We start from the raw sequence: 26822 nt of genomic DNA, 5'->3' as shown, positions 1-26822 counted from the left end.
ATCAGAGCAGAATTAAATGACATACAGACTAAAAGCACAATTCTAAGGATCAATGAATCCAAGAGCTGATTCTTTGAAACGATAAACAAAATCCACAAGCCTTTAAGCAGACTCATCAAGAAAAAAAGAGAGAAGACCCAAATAAACACAATCAGAAATGAAAGAGGAGAGATTACAACAGATACCACAGAAATACAAAGGATTGTAAGAAATTACTACAAAGAACTGTGTGCCAAGAAATTTGAAAACCTAGGTGAAATGGACAACTTTCTAGAAAAATATAATTTTCCAAAACTCAATGGAAAAGAAGCAGAAAGCCTGAACAGACCAATAACAACAAAAGAAATTGAAGCAGTAATCAAAAAACTCCCAACACACAAAAGCCCTGGGCCAGATGGTTTCACAGGAGAATTCTACAAAGCATTTAAAGAACAGATAACCCCTAACCCTCACAGACTATTCCAAAAAATCCAAAAGGATGGGAGACTCCCAAACTCTTTTTATGAGGCCAACATCATCCTAATTCCAAAACCAGATAAAGACACAACAAAGAAAAAAAACTTCAGGCCAATATCACTGATGAACATTGACACTAAAATCCCCAACAAAATACTGGCAAACCGCATCCAACAATACATTAAAAAGATCATACACCATGACCAAGTGGGATTCACTCCAGGGATGCAAGGATGGTACAATATTCGCAAGTCAGTAAATGTAATACATCACATAAACAAAAGCAAAGACAAAAACCACATGATCATATCAATTGATGCAGAAAAAGCATTTGATAAGGTACACCACCCATTCATGATAAAAACACTCAGCAAAGTGGGAATAGAGGGAGCATTCCTCAACATAGTAAAGGCCATATATGAGAGACCTACAGCCAACATCATTCTCAATGGGCAAAAATTAAAATCTTTTCCACTAAGATCAGGAACAAGACAAGGCTGTCCACTTTTACCACTTCTATTTAATATAGTATTGGAAGTTTTAGCCACAGCAATCAGACAGGAAAAAGAAATAAAAGGCATCCAAATCGGAAAGGAGGAAACAAAACTGTCACTGTTTGCAGATGATAGTTGACATAGAAAATCCTATAGACTCTAGAAAAAAACTGCTTGACCTAATAAATGAATTTGGCAAAACAGTGGGATACAAAGTCAATATCCAGAAATCAAAGACATTACTGTACACCAACAATGAAACAGCAGAAGCAGAAATCAAGGAAAAAATCCCATTTGAAATAGCAAAAAGAAAAATAAAATATCTAGAATAAACCTAACCAAAGAGGTAAAAGACCTGTATTTAGAAAACTATATAAAACTCAGGAAAGAAATCAAGGAAGACACAAACAAATGGAAACATATTCCGTGTTTATGGATTGGAAGAATTAATATCATCAAAATGTCCATACTACCCAAAGCAATTTACACATTCAATGCAATTCCTATTAAAGTACCAATGGCATATTTCACAGACATAGAACAAACACTTCAAAAATTTATATGGAATCATAAACAACCCTGAATAGCTACTGCAATTTTGAGAAAGAAGAGTAAAGTAGGAGGGATCACAACACCTGACACTAAACTATACTACAAGGCCACTGTAATCAAAACAGCCTGGTACTGGCATAAAAACAGGCACATGGACCAATGGAACAGAACAGAGAGCCCAGAAATAAACCCAAGTCTCTATGGTCAATTAATATTTGAAGAACAAATTTAAAGAACACATGGACAAAAACTAGGGGGAGGGTGGTAATGGGAGGGAAGTGGGGAGGGTTGCGAGGGTGGGCTGGATTGGGAGTAAAAGGGAGAAAACTGTACTTGAACAATGATTAAAATAAAATTTTAAAAAATAAGGTCTCTATTACTAATTTGTATGTGAGGGAAATTACTATAAGGGAGATGTGAAGGGCTATTGGATTTCAGAATAGGAAAGGACCATTTTTATTTGGGGGGTCTGGTAGGGAGGTTTGCCCCCAATATGTCCATATTCTAAACCATGTAACCTATGAATATGTTATGTTACACAGCAAAGGGATCTTGCAGATGTGGTTAAGATTATGGACCTTGAGGTGAGGAGATTGTCCTGGATTATCTGGGTGATCTCAGTGTAATTGCATGATTCTTTAAAAATGGAGAACTGTCAAAGGCTGAGGAGATGCCACAGAAGGGAAGTGAAAGAGAATGAAAACTCTAGATGGACCGGCTTTGGCAGTAGAGGTGGTTGGGGACTTTAGTAATACAGCCACGAAGAATTGAACTCTGCCAACAACCCAAAGGCACTTTAAAGTAGATTTTTTAAATGTAATTTTTATTTTCCAATAGCTTCCAGATAAGAGCCCATCTGGTCAACACCTTGAAATCATTCTCATGAATCCTCACTAAAGGACATAGATAAGTCTGCCTGGATTTCTAAACCACAGAACTGTGAGGCAGTAAATATATGATGTTTTAAGCCATTAAGTTTGTGATAATTTATTATAGCAGCTGTAGGAAATAATGGAAAGGAGGATCAATAAAATATTCATAATAGAAAAGGCACTTGGATGGACTTGGTTGACAAAAAGGGTTTTGTTCCTTGGATAAAATGGGAGGACAATTTATATAGAAGGAAGAGCTTTGAACAAAGGAGGGAGCTGGGAGTGTAGGGAGGAGGGGTTTCAAAACCATGTTCCTTACAATATTAGGAATTTATTTGCAAGGTTTAATGATTGGTAGATTAGAGTCATGGTGGCAGGCTTTAAATTTCAGGCCAAGGAGTTTGTCCTTAATTCTCCAGCAAATGAGGAACAACTGCTAAATTTTGATCAAGTGATGTGATCAGGTAGGTAGGTAAATGGGAAGAATCACAAGCCCATATGGCCATAAGACGTAGTTACACAGTAGGTAGTAGACTAAGGCAGTAACTTTTGGTAATAGAAAGGTGGGCACTCATGTGAATCTGTCTTAGGTCAGGTTCTCTAGGTAAGTAATTTACAGAGGAATTGTTCCCAGGAGAAACCAGTAAGGGTGTGTATGGAAGCAGGACTGGGAAGGAGAAGATACTAAGCAAGGGTGAGCCTTCAGGGCAAGTCCCAGCCTCAGCCTGATCTCACAAGGAGCTGGATCATAAAATCACCATAGAGTTTGTTTTGTTTGAAGGCAAGGGAACTGGGCTTTTAGATTTCTGCATGATCACTCATTAGATAATTGGCCACCCCAAGGTGATAAAGACTCCTAAGCATTGGGGGTAAAGAGTTTCAATAGCATTACACAGCTGTCTGAAGAAGGCCTCAGGTACAAAGCTCACTGGAAGCCGAGTGGGCACAGCTGGGAGATGGACACAGAACTGGTAAAAGTGACAGCAGATCTGGGAGCTCAGGAACAACATCAGTACAGGGACGGTACAGCTTGTGCACAGGGCAGTTGATAAGATGTAAGGTGAGGGAAATGGAAGTGAAGTGAGGGCACACTAATTTCTGAGCCCTTTTTCTTGGCAGAATGATGTTACCATGGATACAAGTAGGGGTATCCAGAGGGGAAGTTAGGTCAAGTGATGAGAATCAAGGAAGATTGGGGGGTCAGTTTTGTATATAGAATATACAAAATAGAATTACTACATTTTTTGTAAACTCATTATTTAGAAGAGTTTCCAAATGATGCAAAAGCCCTAAAGTTGTATGAAATCAAAGCTTCTGAATGTTAGGGCTCCATTTCCTCCTACAAAACATACATTGATTTTTTTTAATTTTCCAAAATATCTACCTACTTTTCACATATGAGGGTGATCAAAACAAAGCATTATTAAATGCTTTCACTTACTTTGAGGAAACATATAATTGGACAGCAATATTTTATCACTACTAACAATGAAAGTTGAACTAGATATTGATCACATTAGTATATTGTTCAAGTTAAACAGGAATGAACAAGAAACACTATTCATTTTCTCTGGCCTCCAGGGTTAGCTTAAATGAAAACAATAACGGCTGTCAGTTAAATATACACAAGAACAAACTGTAGCAAACAAACTAAATTGTGATAGATGAGAGAAAGGACCAAGAATAAGCAAGTACTTTTTAATCTAATTACTGAAATCTTAAATCCAGGGAAAGTGGAGAGAGGGCACTGTATTCTAACTTCAGTTCAATTTAACAAATAATTCCTGGGTTCTCTTTAAATTCAGGAAGCTTTTCTAGATCTTGTGGGGAATGGAGAATGCATGAACTTTGGCTCCCTGGTTGGCCTGCTGGTCTAGTATGTGAGAGGTACATTCACGAAAAGCAAACTGTAAAATCATTGTAAAATTTATCCTATAAATAATCCAGTGTAAATTTAAATCCTTGCAGTACCATTAACTTATGTGATCTTGTGTAAGTCAAGCCATGGCTTTATTCAAAATCCATTGATTGAGACCTACCAGATAATGCAACTTTTGAGCCTCCCTTGAAAATAGGGAGGTGATTGCATCTTCCTCAGGGGAATTCTTTGAGGATAAAATGACCTCTCCTTAAAGTATGGTGCTTGGACTAGCAATATCTGAAAAACCTGGGTGCTTGCTAGAAATGCAGAGTCTTGATCGTATCTCACATATCCAAAGTTCTAGGGATGAGGTCCTCGGATCTGTTTAACAAGCCCTCCATTTGACTCCTATGCAGGCATGATTGAGAAGCACTGGATTAAATGATACAGATTTTAAGAGCCGGCATAGTGTGGTGATTAGGACTTCCGTGCTAGAGCCAGGCTGCTTCCTCATCTGCAAGTTGGACAGCCTTAGGACCATAGTGTCTCTTTTCTCATCTGTGCAATGGTGAATAGTGATGTAGAACACATGTAAGCATCTAGAACGGGGCCTGGCACCTTATACGTGCTCAAGGAATATTAGTGCCTGTTATTATTAAAGTACTTGGCAAATCTAGGTTTCTTTCTTATTAATACTCCATGCCTTTTATATGCTTGTTGTAGCCTCTTCCGCAACTTCTGCACCCTGAGGTGCAGGCTGACTAAGAATCCTCAATCTGGGTAATGAATAGCTCTTGCCATACTTTTGCTGAAATATCAAACCACCATAAAACTTCAGCAGTATTTAGGAATAAACATTTACTTTTTCTCCTGAGGTTATGTACCTGTTCTGCTGATCTTGGTTAGAGTGAATTGATCTCAGCTTAGCTCACTCTTATATTTTGTGGGTGACTTGCAAAAGGCTGGTCTGGAATGATCTCAGTTGGGAGAACTCATTCATGGTCCACTTATTCTTCATTCTCATCCTTCATTCTTATTAATTCTTCATTCTCATTCTTCAAAAGGCTAATCCAGGCTGTTCGCATGATAGTATCAGGGTTCCCAAATAGTGACTTAGATTTAGCAAATTAGATTTTGAACTTTCCCATTATTGCTGCTACCACATTTGATTGGCTAAATCATGCCATAGGCCAGCTTAGGTTCTAGGGATGAAGGATTCCACCCTTGAAGGAAGTTGCTACAAAGTTTATTACAAAGGAAAAGGTGTAGATTTGAAGTTATTTTGCAATCAGTTTCCTAAAATCAAGAACATTGCTAGTCAAAAAAGGAAAAGTAAAGATTAAACATAGAAAAAAATATATATATATTGGTTAGAGCAAGGTATATGGACAAGACAGATGTCAAACAGGGGTAGGGAAATAAAATCCTCTATCACAAGAAGAGCAATTAATATTTTTAAAAATAATAGTCTGCAAATAGTTAAAAAGAGAGAGTAAAGTACGGGTTTCTTCAGGTATGTTAGTTCCTGGGATAGACATTACCCTGGCAAAGGAATGTTTCCCAGATGGTAGACAAGATATGAGAAAGTAAATAACACCCATTCATGTTTCAAAGGGTTGTACCTTAAAAGTTCCTGAAGCATTTAGGGACCCTCACTGTAATAATCTCTAAATGAATCAATACAGCCTATTAAAAATCTGATTTTGACAGCAATGGGCATAATCTTTGTGCCTGATGTGGGAAATAGTACAATAAACTCAAAAAGAACCCTGAAAATAGTTACATTTTCAAAACTTGGTTTCCCATCCACTCAAGGTATAGTGGGTACCAATCCAAGGTCATAGATTAAAGTGTGCAAGAAAGTTGGTTGTTTTTATTTACTGGAACACTGGTTAGCTTTTTTTATGAGACCCTATGCAACAATCAAGCATTAATTTGATTTTAGTTAATTCAGGGATTCCATATGCTTTGTCAGGGATGTCAGCTCTAGAGTTTTCATTGTGTCACAGCTTTAGTGTTGTGGGACCAGGGACGTGAAGCCCTCCATCATGCTGATATCTGTGCCATTGTATTGATTTTGTGCCATCATTTTGATGTCCAGGTTCTCAGTCTTTGGTCTTACAAATGGTTGTTGTAAGTCCTAAGGTTCTGTTTGCAAGATCCCAGATGAGGCCCTCTGTCTTCTACCTGTGGCATGCTGGATACATAGACACAATCTGCTTCCATTTCCATCCTGGGATCTTGCTGACCACCAAGGATTTTACCAGAGGAGGTCTAATCCCTCCATTACTTTATTTCTCTAAATCTATCCTTCTTCTATTTTTTTTAATCTTGCCCCAAGGAGTTGAGCCTAAGGTCTCATGCCTTTCCTCTCTTATACGGCTACCCTCATGCTTGTCCTTCAGGTCAAATTCTTTATTTTGTTTAAAAGGTGGGTAAGCTGGTAAACTTTGCTTTTGCAAGTCTTGTCTTCTTTCAAAATATCTGCACACAAGAACTTCCCTCTGTCCACCCCCCAGCCCAATGATTTAAAACTTAAAATCCTAGAACACAGTTGTTATTTCTCTCCGTTTATCATAGCTTGCTTTCCTTCAGGCAATGAATGTAAACATGCTGGAATGAGGGTAGGGGAAGAGATAGGAGTTAACAGGAAGTAGCAGGAATGAAATGGTGTTAGTTCTCCTACCAAGACTGATTTCAAGTTACCAGTGTGACCATTGAACTGAGAGTTGGGAAGAGATGGGCCATAGTGCACCATTATGTAATATTTTTGCCATATAGATATAAATGACATAAATAATCTCAAGAGTATATGTAAATTAATTAGAGTCATGAATTATGAGTGCTTATTAATTTTGTTTTTAATGTAATTTACATAATTTGTTTTGTAATTTAATTTTTAATAATGGTTTTGTTTAACTAGCTCATAAAATTCCTGAACATTTAGCAATAGGCTCTCAGTGTACCACAGTTGTTAATATTTTGACTACAATTGTTAATGTTTTATAACTACATCCTGACACAGAGGAACACAGCCTTTTATTGTTGAGTATGGAATGGGTTGTTTTGCATTATTAAGCATTCTAGATGCCTCTGAGCCCTACCTTACGCCCTTTCAGAAGCACTTGTGATGCAGCTGCTGACATTAAGATCATGGCATTTGTTTTTGTCTTTTGATTTATGCTCAGGCCTTTTTTGGACTACTGTGGAAGTGTGGGGTATTCTACACCCACTCTACTAAACCCTTACCTAATGGGGAAAGAACAAACATGATGGAGCATCACTTCTCTCTATTGATCTTAATTTACAATAAATCTCAGTTTTCCACAGCTGTGGCAACTCCATAACGGGTAGTTGGATTGAGTATCTCCCTATCCCTGGTACATTCTCTGTTTCCCTCACTGGTGATATCTGAGAGAACCTCTCAGGAAACTACCTATACCCACACCCCTGCCTCAGGCTCCATTTTCAAGGGGACTCTTGATTAAGTCACTGGCCATCCATATGTTCTTCTACAACTATAACAGAAAAGCTTATGTGATTCAAGGGTATCTGTAGTAATTTGGACAATGCACTGATACTTTTTAAACAGAAAGATCCTTATATTTGGACTAGAAATTTAGAAGTGTAGAAACAAAGCCAATCAAAAAGCAGTGGTTTAGGTATTCTATGGTATTGAGACTGATAACTCTGTCTTTCTGTAAATCTTGGGACTTCAATGACTAGGAATATGTCTTAGATTTCTGAGGTTGCTTCTATGCGAAACCCAATAGCTCAACTGTACTCACCCGGTTTTAAAAATGTACATTAGGAAGATGTGACAAATTATAGTTTTCAAAGTACAGTAGCCATATGAGCTCTCATCCCACATGTTTTTCTCACAATGTGAGTTAGATACTCTTGCCATCAAAAGGTGGGGTCTGTGTTTCCTTTCTTTAATCTGGGTGGGCTTGTGACTCTATCAGTAGAGTGAATGCTGTAGATTTCTGAGGCTTTTTAAAAGGTGACATAGCTTCCACTCAGTTCTCTTACTATAGTTTCTTAGAATCCTGACACCATGTAAACAGTCCAACTGCTTTGAGGCCACTCGTTGTGAGGAAGTGCAGTCTAGCCCAAGTGGAGAGGTCATATGGAAAGTCCTTGAAACTACTTTAAGAGAGAGCACTCTCTACAGCCCCCAGCTGCTCCAGGCTGTTGCTGTTCTATGGACCTCAGTCCAGAAATACGCAGGTGAGCCCATCCTGAACTCCTGTCTGTAGAAACCATGAGAGATAATACATTAATTGTTGTTTTTAAACACTAAATTTTAAGGTGATTTGTTATGAACAATAGTAAGAGTTGCTCAGGTCATGTGCCTCCTCAGTTGCGGAGTTCATTATATATATATATGAACTTCCATATATATCATTATATATCTATATCTATCTATATATATAATATTTAAGTTTGGAGATAATAATTGCTACTCCTGACGATTGGAACAGCTAAGTAATAGGTGAATATATAATTCTGAAGATGTTTGAGTTATTCTTTTGTAAAGTAGAGGTATTCTTATTTTTATTTTGTAATTTTTATATAATTACAAACTTAAAGAAAGTAGCTAGTACAAAGAGATACTATATACCCTTCATTTAGATTTAGCAATCAGTGATATTTTGTTACATTTGCTTTACCATCCTCCCTTCCTCCTTCCACATGTACACACACTCACACACATGTTTTTTTCTGCACTGAGAACAAGTTACAGAAGCTATACCCATTTGCCTCTAAATCTTTAGTGTGCATTTCCTAAGAAGAAAGTCATTCACTTCAGTAACAACAGTACATTATCAAATACAGGGAACTTTATTGATAAAAAAATAATATCCAATCAACAGGTTTTATCCAAATTTATCTAATCACATCGATAATATCCTTTATACTATTTTTTTCCTATTCCAGGATCCATTTCTGATACACACATTGAATTCATTTTTTGTGTTTCTTCATTTTCAAAAATGAAGTTACTATTTTTTCAACTTTCTAGAAAAATCTGTCACTTTGATTTTACTGTTAAAAAGATATAAAAGTGATTCTGGCCTTCTTATGCTTTTGAAAGCCTGTTTTAGGGACTGCTTTCCAATACTCTCTAGCTGTGCTTTAAAAAGTTAGGAGATATAAAAGCCTTTGCTCAGCCAAGGGAAAGTCTAAATGTGGTTGCTGTACCATTAGCATCTACCCAAGTAGACACAGTTTGTCTCTTGAATTGAAAACCACCTGCTACTTGACATTTAAGAATGTAAAGAAGGAGACAGAATCTTATGGGTTTGCATTTCTTTTGAATAAGTAATTAGTTATTACTACTACTCCTGGAAATTGGAAGTATGTGTGCTGTGAGGCTATTAGGAGCATTGTGTAACTTGCATGGGTTTGAAAACAAGAATATAAAGGGTTCCTGTTCCTCCTTCCGCCTGACTCTTGGAGGCCTCAGCCATTTTTCTTTCTGATTTCTGAATCAAGAGTGGTGTTAAGGTCATTTGTTTTTTCCCCTTTTTAAAAAACTTAACTAACGAAGAAATGAAAAACATAATTGTATATATTTAAAGTGTACAGCATGATGACTTGAAATGCATATGTAGTGGAATGAATGCCGAGATCAAGGTGTTTAACTTAGCCATTATAAACTCTGTGTGTGTGTGTGTGTGTGTGTGTGTGTGTGTGTGTGTTGAGAATGATTAAGATTTACTCTCAGCAACTTTCAAGCATACAACACTATAATATTAATTATAGTCACCATGTTATACATTAGATCCTGAGAATTTATTCTTCTTATGAGTGAACGTTTGTACGCTTTGACCTACATAATCTGATTTCCCTCTTCCCCCAGCCCCTAGCAACCCCTATTCTATTCCATGTTTCTATGAAATTAGCTTAAAAAAAGGATTCCACATGTAAGTATTTGTCTTTCTCTGTCTGGCTTATTTTATTTAGCATAATGCCCTTAGCAACAGGTTTATCCATGTTGGCACAAATGGCAGTATTTCCTTCTTTTTTAAGTCTAAATAACATTTTATTTAGATGTATTTACATTACGTGTGTGGGTGAACACACACACACACCACATTTTCATTATCCATTCACCCACCAAAGAACATTTGGTTGCTTGTATAACTTCACCATTGTGAAGAATGCTGCAATGAACACAGGAGTGCAGGTATGTATCTTTTCAGGATACAGATTTAAACTCTTTCAAATATATACCCAGAAGTGGGATTGCTTGGTTATATGGTAGTTTCATTTTTAATCACTTACTTCTTCTTAACTTAGTAGTTCACCACATTCTTACTGTGTCTATGTCTACAGTAATATATCTGAGTCATACATGGGGTGGATCCTCTACAGGATGGGCAAAGAAAATGTTCATCATGTTTACAGAAGTTGAATACTTGAGTACCACAAACATTATTTGTGAAATGAATGAATAATACTACTTGCATATTAGGTTGCAAAATTATACTTTTGTGATCAATAAATACAAATTATTTTGTTGAATGAATTGAATAATGTCATTTTTGTCATTCTCAATTTTATGAATCAATGAATGTTAAAGTATATGACTATCATGTACAAAACAATATATTTTTCTTTAAAAAGAGATTCTTATGCTAAAAATAATTATTGACCTTATTAAGTAGTTAATAAACTATATTAAATGAGGCATAGTCAATATTCTACTTCCCAATTGCTTCATCAAAAACAGCATATGCCTTGAGTTTGATCATTTTAATTCTACAGAAAAAATGTAATAAAAGTAATTTTGACATATAGTTTGTTGATAAACATAGTAGAGAAATATTCATGCTTAAAAAGCAAGTATAGATTATAAAATGCTTTTAAATATTAAGAAAACTCTTACAATAATACTAAAAGGCTGAAGCATAAAATCTTGACTTCAGCCCTGGCTGGCATAGCTCAGTGGATTGAGCGTGGACTGTGAACCAAAGTGTCGCACGTTCGATTCCCAGCCAGGGCAGATGCCTGGGTTGCAGGCCACAGCCCCCAACAACTGCACATTGATGTTTCTCTCTCTCTCTATCTCCCTCCCTTCCCTCTCTAAAAAAAAAATAATAAAGTAAAAATCTTTAAAAAAATCTTGACTTTAATTTCACATATTGTTATTGTCCTAGTATAAACTCTAGTAAAAAGACCTCAAATCCAATGTCACACAGCCAAATAGAAAGCACAAATGTTTGCAAAATCCTACAAAAAATAAGATAAACTTGTACATACAGTTTAAAGAGAAGAGCTGCAAGTATCTATAGAGCAATTGGTTAGAGTGTTTGGCTGTTTACTGATAGTCTCGTGGTTTGCGTTGACTCAGGTATGCCTCTCGCATTCTTAGCAAAATATTTGTGCCCATTGTGGAACTGGTACTACCAGGAGCTTCATTTATTCAAGCCTACCAGTGGTATGGGGAGCTGCCTCAGTGAGAACTGGAGGGAAGAGAGGGTGTTAGGAAAAACAGTGAAGTTGCAGTAAAGAGTCTGTCTGTCCTTGTTTCTTTTGGAAAAACTCAAAGAAAGGGAGAAAACAGCACCTGTCGATGGTATCCATCTTTTACCTGGGGTCCAGATAGCATCAGACCAGGTTCTGATATGAATGTGGACTCTTCCCATGATTAAGTTTCTTAGGATGCCAGAGGCAAAGTTCCTTTGTGTTTTCCTTTTGTTGTCTGATCTTTATGTGATATTTCCTTCCTTTGAACTGTCCTCTAGTCCTTGAAAATAGTGGACTTTGGATTATGTATTGATATTTGTTTGGTAGATATCTCTGCATTGCACCAGAATAGCATATGGAGTTCAGGTGGAAGGTTCTGGACACTGGGAATTAGAACTGGGAGTGGGCATTCCTTCTCAGCCAGGCCATCCTGTAGTTCAGTAATGCCCTTGAAGTAAAATGGAGCCATTAGTAGTACCTTACATAAATGATATAGTGAGGCAATGATGTTTGTTAGGTACTTCGTGATCCACTGAGGTACAGTAACCTTTAAGTTCCACACACTGGAGACTGACCAAGGCCTCTTGTCTCTGTGCACAAATAGCCCATAATTATGGGCTCTGGACCACTGTTTTTTATGATGGAATATTCCTCTGGACATATTGAATGCCAACTTGCAGTTTCCTTGCTCTTTCTACCTAAATGCCAGAATGGTGAAGCAAGTCTAACTGACAAGTATTGTCACTGCTCTCTCTCTGCAACTATGATAGACATTCTGCCTTGGAGATGGAAAAAGGGGTGATTGCTTTTCAAATCATTCCTTGTTTTATGAACTTGCTGGCACTTTCGATCAAGGGTTTCACCTTGTCTTGGCCCAGAGTTTTGTTATTACATCTCATCTCTCTTCCCCTCTTTGTTCAGCGAAGTCAACATGGAAGAAATTATTTTTTGCCCCCATTCCCTACTCCTCAGCTTGGAAGGATGAAAAGTGAATCCTGTCAGCAGTTCTAGCCAACCAAGTGACTCTTCTTCATTCTTTGTGGGGGTGCAGAGGTGGTCTGTTCTATGCCCTTTCCTGAGACTCTCCATAGCCCAAGTCTCTGAGCCACTAACATATCAAACAACCATTAAAAGGGTCTCTAGTGGGTGAAGGCTATAGCTTAATCCAAGCCATGCTGGCTTTGGACAGTGGTCTGTGTTATGACACAGGGATTTTTTTTCCCTTGCTCATTTTCTACCTTATATCATTTTGTTAGGTTGTAGTCATTGTTCTTGGAAGTGGTGACTAACTGATATAGCATAAACTGAAAAATGCCCACTTGCCATTGGGTAACAAGTTGAACCCAGTTCTTACTCCTCCATCCAGGGAAAAGACAGGAAGGCGGGGTCTCTGCTAGGGGAAGAATTGTACATACCAGAAGCAAAGGCGGGGTTATTCTGAAACTGTTTCTCTGAGTTTCCATGAAGATGCCACATTGTCTCCCTGTAGGACAAGGCAGTGATGGCATAAGGATCCTATACAGTAACAGGTATGAGTTGCTTTCTGTCTATTCAGGTTCCCTTGCCTGTGTGGTTGTAGTCAAGATCAGGTGTTGAACCTGGGCATCAAGCCTCTGCAATGGCAATAGCATCCTCCCTTTTCCCTCTCCTTCACTTTCCTCAGAGACTTTCCCTTGCTCTTGGCAGGTGTTTACTACATGGAAGAGGGTGATAGGAATCAGACCCTGGCCTCTGCCCCTTCTGATGCTAAACAGAATTGCCCTTCATTTAGCACCTCAGGCATCCAGGCCTCTGCTGGAGTTGAGTAGATGTCCCAGATATCCTCATATGTTATTTCTAAGAGGCTTTGGTGGATGCTTTTAACTTTGCATCCTTTAGTACCCTGAGGGTCTAGTGATGATGATGATGATACGGTGGTTATGATATCTTACATTTGCATGACTCTGAATAATGCTAGCCTTTCCTCTTACCTTTACAAAATTACATTATTTTCCTTCTACATTTAATATCCTTGCTGGTAGAGAAGGTGAAATGCTTAAATACAAAGATTCAAGTGAAAAGAAATTATAAAGCTTCTTGGATTGAAGGCTAATCTGGACACCAGGTTCTGAGACCTGAAGAAGATGGCTCAGTTCCCTATTCTGCTTTTGCTCTCTGACCTTGGGCTTGTCTCTTCCCCCCTCTCAGATTTCCTTCCTTCAAAAGCTGCTGTCACCTGCTTTCCTCACAGAGGCAATATGAGTAAGTATTGGCAGGTCAGTGAAGCCCACAGTTCCACGGCAGGCAGGACTAGGATGAACTGCTGAAGCTGACAGTGGGGTTTATTTCTAGGGGACTCACCCACTGTTTCTTCCTTTGTCTCATGGAAGGGAAATAACTAGGAGTTGGCTTTACATGACTGACAGGACCATGGTCAGACACATGCTCTTCTACTACATTTGGGTAGCACCTGGTGTTTATCAACATCCTTCCAGCTTCTCCCACTAACTTGTCAGGTTCATCATCCTTGTCACTAGTGTCTCACAGAGGAGGGAGTGGCAGCAGGCAGCATCAGAATGATATTTTGGGGTTTCTGATTTCCTGGAGTCATTCCCAGAGTCTTACTCAGACCAATTCCTGGAAGAATTTTGGGAAAGAGTCTGCTGGCCTTTGGGTCATGGGTCATGGTGTGGGCTTCTTCACAAAGCCTTTTTCCCTCAGACCATGGTTGCTTGGGAACAGGGTCAGACACCCTAAGGGCTGCTCCGCATGACTTCTTGTCAACACTCTTGCTTCACAGTCCCCACATGGGGGTCTCCTCTTCCTCCTCCTAAAAGGAGGGGTATGCCCCCTGAGCATAGAACATTCTTAATTCTTCAAGCTTGCTTTTAACAAAACACAGAACAGCAGATACTGAAGACTGAATGGCTGTGAGTGTTATGTTTCAGGAATGAAATGTCCATCCAGCAGGCCTCTCTGCCTGTGCCTTTGACTCAGGTGTATGTGGCCCCATCAGGAGGGTCAGAAACACTATATTGCCTCTTAAAGGATTGGGGGAAGAATCAGATGATGAGTTGCCTGTAGTACCAGGCTTTTCCTGAGGGTTCTGCCAGAGACTGCCGACCTGGGTAAGAGGAGATCAGCCCACAGTGCATTGTGATGGAAGCAAACCCTGGCAGCAGGAGCGGCAGGAATCTGGTGATGTGAGTGGCCACATACTAGTTGTCTGAGGTTGCAAATGTCTTAAACATTTTTTTAATTTTAAAAAGTATAAAATAAATAAATAAAAGTAGATGAGGTATTTTAACCTAAGCTATGTTTCAAAAATCTCAATATCTCAATTTCCTTTCATGGTACTAAATGGGACCATCCAATAATGAAGAGTGAAATGCAGGGCAAGAGGAAAGGAAAGTTGAAAAGTTGCCAAACAATGCTTCTGAGGAACCTCAAAATGCGTTAGTTTTTATAAAGCCCAGTAGACTTTCAGGGCTTTGTGAGAAGGTCAAGGCTTTCTTCTTTCTATACAAGAGCCACCATTGGATCCAGCTATTTTTATTGTGGTTCTTTTGTTCTCACAGCTCTGCATAAGGAAGAGAAATTGTTCTGAAGAATTGTAAATAAGCCACTTTGAGATGAAACCTTGAAGGTGAAACGTTACATTATCTAAAAATATGCTAGTTTTTCCTTATAAAGTTTTTTCTTTTTATTCTTGTTCAAGTACATTTGTCTCCATTCCCCCACCCCACGCCATGCCCCCCTAACCCACCCATCCCCACCTCCCACCCTCAAACCCACCCCCTTTGGCTTTGTCCATGTGTCCTTCATACATGTTCCTTGATGGCCCCTCCCATTAACCCTTATTTCCCTCTCACTCCTCCTCTCTGTTTACTGTCAGATTGTTTTTTATTTCAATGTCTCTGGCTGTATTTTGCTTCCATGTTTGTTTTGTTGATTAGGTTCCACTTATAGGTGAGATCATACAGTATTTCTCTTTCACCACTTGGCTTATTTCAGTTTATATGATGCTCTCCAGATTTATCCATGCTGTACAAAGGGTAGAAGCTCCTTCTTTCTGATGGATAGTATTGCATTGTATAAATGTACCATAGGTTTTTGGTCCATTCATTTACTAATGGGCATTTAAGTTGCTTCCTCTTTATAAAGTTTTTTTTTAATTTTATTTTAATCATTGTTCAAGTACATTTTAAAATATGGAATGCTTAATGAATTTGCGTATTATCCTTGCACAGGGGCCATGCTAATCTTCTCTGTCTCGTTCCAATTTTAGTATATGTGCTGCCGAAGCGAGCACTTTATAAAGTTTTTATACACATATATTCTCTCTCATTCTCCCTCTCTTGATCTCTCCCTCTCTCTCTTTCTCTCACACACACACACTTTTCAGTGATGACTAGATTAACATAAAATATTTTTTCAGATTCTTATAAAAATGGAAACCTTTGGAAAGATCATTTGAACCTATATTTTTAAAAGATACTTAATGAAACCAAAACATCCGCCAAACATGTTGTACATCACATTAATTGAATCTGAAATGAAACCAACTATATTTAACTGGACTGAAAATACTGGGCAAATATATAGTCTCCAAATCTGCTGAACAGAAATAAAACTATACCATCAACATGTTTTTTGATTCAAACTGATAATTCATGTGGAATTCCTCTTCTTGCACTTAATTGAAAATATATATTGAAAGTGTCTTGATTTTATGTGTCATTTTAATCAGGTTGCTTAGTCCTTATGGGAACCCCCAATTTTCCTAATAACTCATTAGAGGGAGGAACCTGGAGAAGGTGTGGGAATTTTTTTTTTTACAAAGCAATAATTAAACACATAATGGTCATAAATAATAGTGGTAGTAATAACTATTACTGTTTTCTGAATTAGAAAACCTTTTGAATCTACAAATAGTCCTCTTATTAACCATAAGTTTTATGGGAATTTAGGAGATGACTAATATTGTACACAATAATAGATCCAAATGAAGTCAATGGTCCTAAACATCCGACTTGTCTTTGCCACTGTTCCAATTAAAGTGCAGCAGTAAAAGATGAACTCACATTGATTTTTCTTTCTTTTTGTTTGAAAATAGATTTTTTCTTTGATAAGCAATGAAAAAATGTATTCTACAGGACCATTTTTCTTTGTGCTAAAAAAGGTTGCTCCTAATGTACTCTTGGTTATCTACTTGGTAATGAGAAAAGTTTTGTATCAATTAATCTATTGCTACAGTATTTCTTTTTGCTTATTTTCATTCAATTTATTTCAAAATACCGAGAAGGAAAAGTAAAGAAAAAGCAAAGAGTAATCTAGGCTTGTCAACTGCATAGAATGTCACCCCAAAGCAAATGAACCACAGTGAGTTTTCATATGGTGGCAGGAGAGGGTGTGCAAAATTACATCAGAAAAATTAATGAAATCTACTAAGCTGTTAAATACTTTAAAAGAGACTATTAGTTACAAAAGGAAAGTATTAATTATTTTAAACGAGTATATCACACACAAGTAATAACCTAAAAATTAAAATCAAAACATAAATTTGATACTGGAGTATTCCTTTTTAGTAGTATTTTATATGAATATGTCTATTTATAACATGAGTGCTGTGGGGGTCAGGGAGAGGAAGTGAATCATCAAAGATGTTTTGATTTCATGACTAAGCTTCAATTGGAAGCTTATCTCCCTGATGCACACACTATACCATTTGTATGCACACCTTGAGTTACAATTTCCTGTTATTCTTTATTCCTGTAAAACAAATGCAGCCAAAATATGGAAGAGAATTATGATGGGTGTAAAATGTTCCTCCCATTACAGGATATGACAGAAAAAGCCATTAAAACCTCTGTTCTGTTTCACTAGTATCTATTTGCACATGTCAATGAAATACATTATTCTTTGTGAAAACCTTAAATGGACTTGGAAATGTTTTATGGTCATAAAAATCCCACCTTATTTAATATTAGCTCCAGGGAAAGAATCTTTTCTGCTGAATGGCAGCAGTTTTTGGGACCTTGGAGGGTCTTTTATCTCAAAATGACTTATACCTGGACCCAGTGAAGGCTGGCAGGGGAGACCTAACCAAGGCTGTTTACAACTCCAGTTACTGAGTCAGACAAGGGACCACACCATTAGCCTTCATGTCCCTTTGAAAGATACACTGAACATTCCCTCCTATCAAGTTAGAGAACTTTCATTAGTAGTCATTTCTCTAAAAGGAATTATGTCTGTGTCTAGAATATACACATTACCAAGATGAGCTTGAAATTGGATCTTGTTTAGGGCAATCAAAGTAGCTTTTTTGATTTACTTTCCATCACTGAACTAAAAAAGTGAAGGCACAAATAACCATACTTCACATATAATTATGTTGAAAAACAGCATTTCAATGATTTGAAAGTCACTTTTAGAATCCAACTTCATAAAATTTCCTGCTCCTCCTTCTACAATGGTGTGATCCCCCACGTACATTCCCTCACACTGCCCATGTATGAAGTGTACAGGATGCATTTGTGCATTTGGGAGTGCAAATAACTTCTCCATCTTTAACTGTAATTGACTCAATACTTAATCCTAATGTAGGCATCTTTTCTCTTTTTAAGAAAAGGGTTTATAATGGGATGGATATTAACAGTTTTGTGCAAATATAATGGGTATGAACTGGAATCCTCATTAAGAATAAACTTATTCATTTATAAAAAATAAAAAATAGCAAACACTTGTCTATGCTGTTAGAAATAAGAACAGTGGTATTCCTTGTGGGAATGGAATATCCACAGGATATGGCAACAGACAACATTCGTTTTTTTGATCTGGGTGCTGCTTACAGGGTTATGCTTTGTGAAGATTCAGCAAGCTCTACACTTCTCATGTGCACATTTAGAAACTCTTTTTATTTGATAAAGAGAGTATAAAATTTACAGGTATGTTTGAACAATGCTATTCATTTTTAGATCAGGTTGTATGAACTGGCTGATTACTGTTGGTGTTATTATTTTTTAAATCTTATTTTTAAATAATTATAAATTCACAGCAGGTTGCAAAAGAGAGTATAGAGAGGTCCCAAATAATTTGCACCCAGTTTCCCTGAGTGGTTGCATTTTATATAATTTTGTTATAATATCACAACTAGGATATGGACATGGGTACAATGTGAGTGTATAATTGTATGCCATTTTAATTTCATGTGTAGATATCCATAACCACCACTACATACACACAGAACTCTTCCACTATGACAAAGATGTCTCCTGCTACCCAGTTAAATTAAACTCCTTTCTCCTCATGATTTCTAACCCCTTTTAGCCACCAATCTATTTCCCATCTCCATAGATTTATCTTTATGAAAATGTTGTAAAGGGAATCATACAGTATGTGACCTTTTCAGATTAGCTTTTTAAACTTAGCATAATGTCCTTGAGAGATCTGTTAAAGTTATATGTGTCAATAGTTTGTTCCTTTTTGTTGCTATGAAGTATTCAACAGTATGGTGTACCTCAGTTTGTTTAACCATTTACTTTTTGAGGGACATTTTGTTTTTTTCTGTTCTTTTGATATTACAAATAAGGGTTCTATAAACAACAAATGTGCAGAAATAAGTCTTCATTTATAATGGAGAAATGCTCAAGAATGTAATAGCTGGATTTTATGGTTAAATAGTTTTAGTTTTTTTCAAAGGAATTGCCAAGATGGCAGCATATATAAACATGGCTTGCCTCCTTGCATGACCACATCAAAATGACAACTAAACCAAAAAACAATCATCAATCAGAACTGTCAGAAACCAAGTCAAATGGAAGTCCTACAAATACAGAATTAAAGGAGAAACCACATTGGGACTCTTTGGAGGGGCAGAATCATGGAATGGGCGGGTTTCACACCCAGGTGTGGCAGATAAAAATCAAGAGAAATATCACAGGAAGGAGGGTTCCCAGTCCCACACTAGGATCCACAGCCCAGGGTTCCAGCACCAGGAAGATAAGTCCCCATAACTTCTGGCTGTAAAAACCAGAGGGATTGAGGCTGTGGAAGACAGAAACTGCTGAAGTCTTAGGCAGTCCCTCTTAAATGGCCTGCATACAGACTTACTTGGACTCACCCCCTTTGCAGATCATTTTGTAGCTTATGTTGTGTGACCACAGACAAAACTCAGTTGGTGGCTGATCTTGAATGTGCCAACAGCAATCAAGGCTCAACTACAACAAGGAGGTGTACACAGCTCATATGGTGGATACACCTTATGAGCTGTGTACACCAGCTTGATCCTTTCACCTTTTTTGTCCATTACCGCAACTCCCCACCCATCTGGCAATGAACAAAATGTTCTCTGTATCCAGCTTGGATAATAGGGGAGGCTGTGCCACCGACTCTACAGGACTCCTACTAAATTAGGCCACTCTACCAAGCTTGGAGGACATAGCAGCTGTACCTAATACATAGAAACTAACACAAGGAGGTTGCCAAAATGAGGAGATAAAGAAACATGGCCCAAATGAAATAATAGATCAAAACTCCAGAAAAAGAACTAAATCAAATGGAGACCGGTAATCTTTTAGATGCAGAATTTAAAATACTGGTTATAAGTATGCTCAAGGAAATTAGTGAGGACCTTAAAAGTATTAAAAAATCCAGTCATAAATGAAGGATACATTAATTGAAATAAAGAACAATCTACAGGGAATCAACAGTAGAGTGGATGAAGCCAAAAATCAAGTCAGTGATATAGACTATAGGGAAACAGAAAACAACTAGTCAAAACATCAAGAAGAAAATAATAAAAAAATGAGGATAGTGTAAGGAGCCTCTGGGACAACTTTAAGTGTAACAATATTCACATCATGGGGGTGCCAGAAGGAGAAGAGAAAGAACAAGAAGTTGGAAACCTATTTGAAAAAATAATGTCAGAAAACTTCTTTTACTTGGTGAAGGAAATAGATGTATGGTCCAGGAAATCAGAGTCCCAGACAAGATGAATCCAAAGAGGCCCACATCAAGACACAACAATTAAAACAACAAAGGTTAAAGACAAAGAGAGAATCTTAAAATCAGCAAGCGAAAAGCAGTTAGTTACCTACAAGGGGGTTCCCATAAGACTGCCAGCTGATTTCTCAAAAGAAGTTTTGCAGGTAAGAAATACTTGAATTGATGAAAAGTAAGGACCTACAACCAAGATAACTGTACCCAGAAAAGCTATCATTAGAATCAAAGGGCAGATAAAGAGCCTCCCAGACAAGAAAAAGCTAAAGGAGTTCATCACCACCAAACCAGTATTGTATAAAAATGTTCAAGAATCTTCTTTAGGAAGAAGATCAAAATATGAACAATAAAATAGCAATAAATACATATTTATCAACAATTGATTCTAAGAAATATAAACAAATAAGCAGAACAGAAACAGAACCATAGATACAGAGAACATTTTGTTCATTGCCAGATGGGTGGGGAGTTGCGATAATGGACAAAAAAGGTGAAAGGATCAAGAATTTCAAATTGGTAATTACAGAATAGTTGTGGGGTTGTAAAGTATAGCACAGGAAAAAGAGTAACAGAAGAACATATATGCATTACACATGGACAATGGTGTGAGTATTGCCTGTGGGAGTGGGGGGTTGGTGGGTCCCAGGGGAGGGGAGCAAATGGGGAAAAACTGGGACAACTGTAATAGCATAAATAATAAAAAGTAATTTAAAAAATAGAGTAAATAAATAAAAAATAAAAGAAATTGGCAATTTTTCAGTGACTGTATCACTTACATTCCATCAGCATGTATGAGAGATCCAGTTTATGTGTTTTCTTGTCAACATTTATGTTACCATTATTTTCAACTTTATGTCCTGTAACAGGTGTGTAGTGAAATCTCATTGTGGTCTTAATTTTAATTTCCCAAATGGTTGGAGATGTTGATTAACTCTTCATGTGTTTATTTGCTATTCCTACAACCTCTTCAGTGGAATATCTCTTCATAGTTTTCTCTCATTTTGTTTCCTTTATTTTTGCAATTTTGCTTAATTAATTCCCTCAATATTTTTAGCTTTGTCTTGAAATAACTAAAAATATTTCCCCCATCTCAGTGTGTGCAGGTTGTGATTTCTGCTAATGATGAGTGATTCTTCTCACTTGCAGAGTACCTATGGTTTCTCACCTCCTCTGTATTGCTCATCCTCTTTTGCCTGAAAAGCCACTTTTTAGACTTAATTGCTTACTATGGTTCCTGATGGCACTTCAAAGTCCTAGTGAACTCAGACCAAATGACAGCTTTTCCAGGAAGTCTCAACTTTTTCTACCAAATATACATAATCACTTGTCCTTTAAACTGACACAATACTTTTTAAAAATAGTTCCCAGTGGCATTCTAGCTGATGCTGTGGGTAACCTATCCATATGGCATTTGGCATTTTCTTACACACTGACTTCCTTGCCAGAAGCCACTCCTCCTTGTCTGAGGCTTTCTCTGGCTTTTAGAGTCTGTTCTGCCTGGGCAGAAGTACTGGTAATAACTCTCTATCTGGGGTGAATAAATACCGCAGCTTCCTCACCCCTCACTTGGGATTCTTGGTTGCTCACAATGCCAAATGGGATTAAGCCTGAGTTGTCCACAGTGCTAACTGGTGTGATGATACACCTTTTGTTGGCTGCTTTCCTTAGCTTACTCTTCTACTTTCCTACTGGTATTCCTGGGGTCCCTTCCTGAATAAACTTAAATAATTTTCTCAGTTTTTACTTTGGGGAACCCCAAAATAGACAGCAAATATTACCTTCTACCATGCACATGTGATCTTTTCTACTGAACTGAAAACTTTGCAGATAGGAAATTATGAAGAGGATATCCTGCAGAGAGAACAGAAGGTACAAAGGCCACAAAGCCAACATATTCTTGGTGTGTTTAAGGAACAATAATGTATCGGCAGGGCTGATAGGAGTTGAGCAAGGGTAGAAGTGACTGGAGCTGGAGATGAGCTCATATAGGAAAGTTCCAACTTCCCCTTCTTCAAATGGGGAGTAGGGATGAAGAAAAGAATAAATGGCTGAAGAGAATTTTTATAGCACAATGGCTTTGAAAATGTACTATTTCTGATTAATGTCATCAATGTCTAATGGATCTTAAATACATTATCAATGCACACAGGACATTTCTCCTTGTATTTCATTATTATTAATATACATAGTCAAAACAATTAGAAATCTTAGGGTATATTGTTAAATAGAAAATGGGATACCTAGACAAGTTTCCAGGTTATATATTTATTCATTAAACAGATACAAAGACAGCACATATTGTTAGGTTAGGTATTGTGGAGTAGTCAAGATGACAGTCTGTGAATTGGGCAGAGGTGCTAGCCATTTTCAGCATGGATTGTAGCAATGATTGAATTTTGGTTAGATCTTAATTCTGCTGCATTCTCATGTAATTAATCTTAAAGATGAAACAACCTAAATCTTCATATAAATTCTCCCATAACCAGGGAATAAGAGCATGAACTTCAACTAGATATATCTGTGACCAAATGCCATGATCTTTTCTGTAGAGCTAAAAAAAAAATAGATTTCATTTTTTAAAGTTTTTATTGTTCAGTTACAGTTGTCCTCATTGTCCCCAGTTGCTCTCCCCTGCCCTACCCACTCCCCTCCCACACTCAATCTTTAACCCCATTGTCCTTGTCCATGGGTTCTTTATACATGTTCCTTGACCCTTCCCTTTATTTCTCCTGTTATCCTCCTTCCCCTTCCCCTCTGGTCACTATTAGTTTCTTCTTTATTTCCATGTCTCTGGTTCTATTTTGCTCACTTGTTTGTTTTGTTGGTTAGGTTCCATTAATAGATGAGATCATATGGTATTTTTCTTTCATTGCCTGGTTTATTTCATTTAGTCTAATGCTCTCCAGATACATCTATGCTGCTGTGAATGGTAGGAGTTCTTTCTGCTGCATAGTACTCCATTGTGTAAATGTGCCACAGTTTCTTGATACATTCATTTACTGATGGACACTTAGGTTGTTTCTAGCACTTGGCTATTGTAAATAATGCTGCTATGAACTTTGGGGTGCATAGGTTCTTTTGAATTAATGTTTCAGGATTCTTAGGGTATAATCCCAACAGTGGAATTTCCGGGTCAAAAGTCAGTTCCATTTTTAGTTTTTTGAGGAAATTCCATACTGTTTTCCACAGTGCTGCACCAGTGTGCATTCCCACCAACAGTGAGTGCACTAAGGTTTCCTTTTCTCTACAGCCTTTCCACACTTGTTGTTTGTTGATTTGTTTATGATGGCCATTCTCACTGGTGTGAAGTGGTATCTCATTGTGGTTTTAATTTGCATCTCTCATAGCTAGTGATGTTGAGCATCCTTTCATATGTCTCTGGGCTCTCTGTATGTCCTCCTTGGAGAAGTGTCTATTCAGGTCCTTTGTCCATTTCTTAATTAGACTGTTTGTCTTCCTGGTGTTGAGTCATATGACTTCTTTGTATATTTTGGAGATCAAACCCTTGTCTGAGGTTATCACTGGCAACTGGATTTTGTTCTTGACCTGAGACATTGTGGTTTATCTCAGAATGGGTTATAAAGTCTGTAAGACTCAGTGACTTAGAGAAGAATGTCTCCTGAAGACCAAGTTGAGAGGTCTCCAAGTCCATTTTATTTCTGATTAAAGGAAGACTTTTAGCATTTAAAGTATGCAATGAATGAGAAAATGTGCTCAACATCAGTAATCATCAGGGAAATGCAAATCAAAACCTCAATGGGATAGCAGGTCATACCTATTAAAATGGCTATTATCAAAAATATAAGAGAAAAATGCTGTTGAGGATTTAGAGGAAAGGGAACGTTTGTGTACTATAGTGGGAATGAAAATTGATATTGCCATGAGGGGAACTAGTATAGATGTTCCTCAGAAAATTAAAAACAGAACTAGTATATGATCAGAAATTCTACCTCTGTGTATATATCCAAAGGAAATGAAAACAGGGTCTCAAAGAGATAAACACACTCTCATGTTTTTGCAGCATTATTTACAATAGCCAAGATATGGAAACAAACTATTTATTAAAAGGTCAATGGATAAAGAAGATGTGATATCTCTATCTTTAGCTCTTATCTCTTATCTCTTACCTCTATCTCTATATCTATATGTATATCTATTTACCTAGCTACACACAATGGAATATCATTCAGCCATAAAAAGAAGAAAATCCTGCTATTTGCAATATGGATGTACCTTATGGGCATTATGTTAAGTGAAATAAATCAGACAGAGAAAGATTGACAGTGTATGATATCACTATGTGTGGAATCTAAATCATTGAACTCATAGAGACAGAGTAGAATGCTAGCTGCCAGGGGCAGAGGGAAGGAGGGTGAGGAAAATGGGGAGACATGTAGTTAGAGGATATAAACTTTCAGTTATAATAGGAATGAATTCTGAGAGTCTAATATACAGCATAGTAATTCTAGTTAACAATAGTGTATTGTATACTTAAAAGCTGCTATGAGAATAGAGCTCTAATGTTCTTACCATAACAACAACAACAACATGGTAATTATGTGAGGTGAAGGGTGTGTTAACTAACTTTATTGTTGTAAACATTTTTCAATACATTCATCTATCAAATCATCGCATTGTACACCTTCAGCTCGCACAATGTTATATGTCAATTATATCTCAATAAAGTGGAAAAAGTTATGCCATCAGCAGAGGAAAGAAATATAAATACCACAAATATGTCTTTGCATTTCTCTTACATGTATTTTTAGAAATAAAATGTTTAAGAGAGATAATTTGTTTGCATTAAACTAGCTTTCTCTTTGTTATGTATCTTTGTTTTGTGTTCCTGTTATCATCTCTGCATAATAAATTACCCCTAAAACATAGTGGCTTAAAACAGTGGAAGGATTTATCTCGCTTGCAAATCATCAGTTTGGGCAGGGCTCATTAGAGAAGAGCTATTTGTGCTTTACTTGGCTTCTGCTAAAAAGTGAGCTGGATTCTGGAGCCATCTTAAGGTCTATTTCCTTATGTGTCTAGTGGTTGATACTGGGAAGAAGCAGATAGCTGGAGGCTGGCAAGGTCAGAGCTCCTTGGACATTGCTACCCATCTCTACAGGAGGTCTCCACGTGGTCTCTCTTGCATTGCAGCTTCAATGTAGCTGAACTTCTTACTTACTGGCTCAAGATTCTCAAAGAACATAGCCCAAAGGGTTGTGTGAGGCAAAGTCATATTGCCTTTACTAGCTGGCCTAAGAAATCACAGAGGAAGTCTGCCAAAGTCTATGGATTGAGACAGTTACATATGTCCACCAGGTTTAAGTGGAGGAGACATAGGTCCCAAATCTCAGTGGCAGAGTATCAATGTCACAGTGTAGGAAGAGCATTTGCAATATGACATACATTGATTTGGCCATCTTTAATAAATATTATCTGCTATATTTTCCTTCCTCTAATATGTGCTGATCTGCAGACCTGTGAATTCTCTCTCATTGCTTAATAAGCAAAATAACTCACAGTGTCTGAGGCCTCAGTCTGACCCCTTTAACAGAACAACTGAAAATAATAAAAAAGATTAAGAAAACATCCATAGTACATACCATCCCCAACATTTCTGCACATGGGGACTGCATTGGGATCAGACAGAACTGAGCCTGAATATTGACTCTGTCATTTTCAACTCAGGTGTCATCTGTAAAAAAGCATGAATTCCTATCTCACGGTAGTTATGGTGATTGAATGAGATACTTCATGTAAACCCTGAGCAGAATACTTGCCCATATGGCTGCTGGGTTTCAGAGGAGAGTGGTAGTCATGGTGATAGAAATTAATAGTAGTAATATCAGTGAAGTACTTTAGAAATGTCTCCTTTGAATCATCTCTATAGATTTTTTCTGCTATTCACCTAAATTCCACAGTAATTATGCTCCTTTTAGTCTTATACCACCCAAGCTCATAAACATTAGTGCTTAGAAACTCATGCATATCTGATGAATGCACATTGGCTTGAATTAAACAGCATCACATCCAGTTTTCTCTAAAAATAATACCTCAGTTCTGTTCTTTGTTCAGTCAGTGAGTCACTGTGGAACTTAGCCCTGGTAAGTTTTGTGCATTTTGCACAATTATAAT

General features: G+C 37.4%; 1 long non-coding RNA gene and 1 other non-coding gene across 2 annotated transcripts in view; one reads left to right on the top strand and one right to left on the bottom strand.

Moving 5' to 3' along the window:
- LOC123815125 overlaps window positions 1-26822 on the top strand; it is a 72160-nt gene that overhangs the window by 32200 nt on the left and 13138 nt on the right. The gene's annotated exons all lie outside the window — the stretch shown is intronic.
- LOC123815441 lies at window positions 15896-16002 on the bottom strand. Its single transcript, XR_006785098.1, has one exon. It is a non-coding gene; the product is annotated as a U6 spliceosomal RNA (small nuclear RNA).

This window comes from Phyllostomus hastatus, unplaced genomic scaffold (assembly GCF_019186645.2).
Source record: "Phyllostomus hastatus isolate PE091 unplaced genomic scaffold, TTU_PhHast_1.1 phas_contig_17, whole genome shotgun sequence".
In the NCBI taxonomy this organism is placed as follows: domain Eukaryota; kingdom Metazoa; phylum Chordata; class Mammalia; order Chiroptera; family Phyllostomidae; genus Phyllostomus; species Phyllostomus hastatus.
The sequence above is the reverse complement of the archived record's forward strand: the minus strand, read 5'-3'. Positions and strand labels throughout refer to the sequence as shown.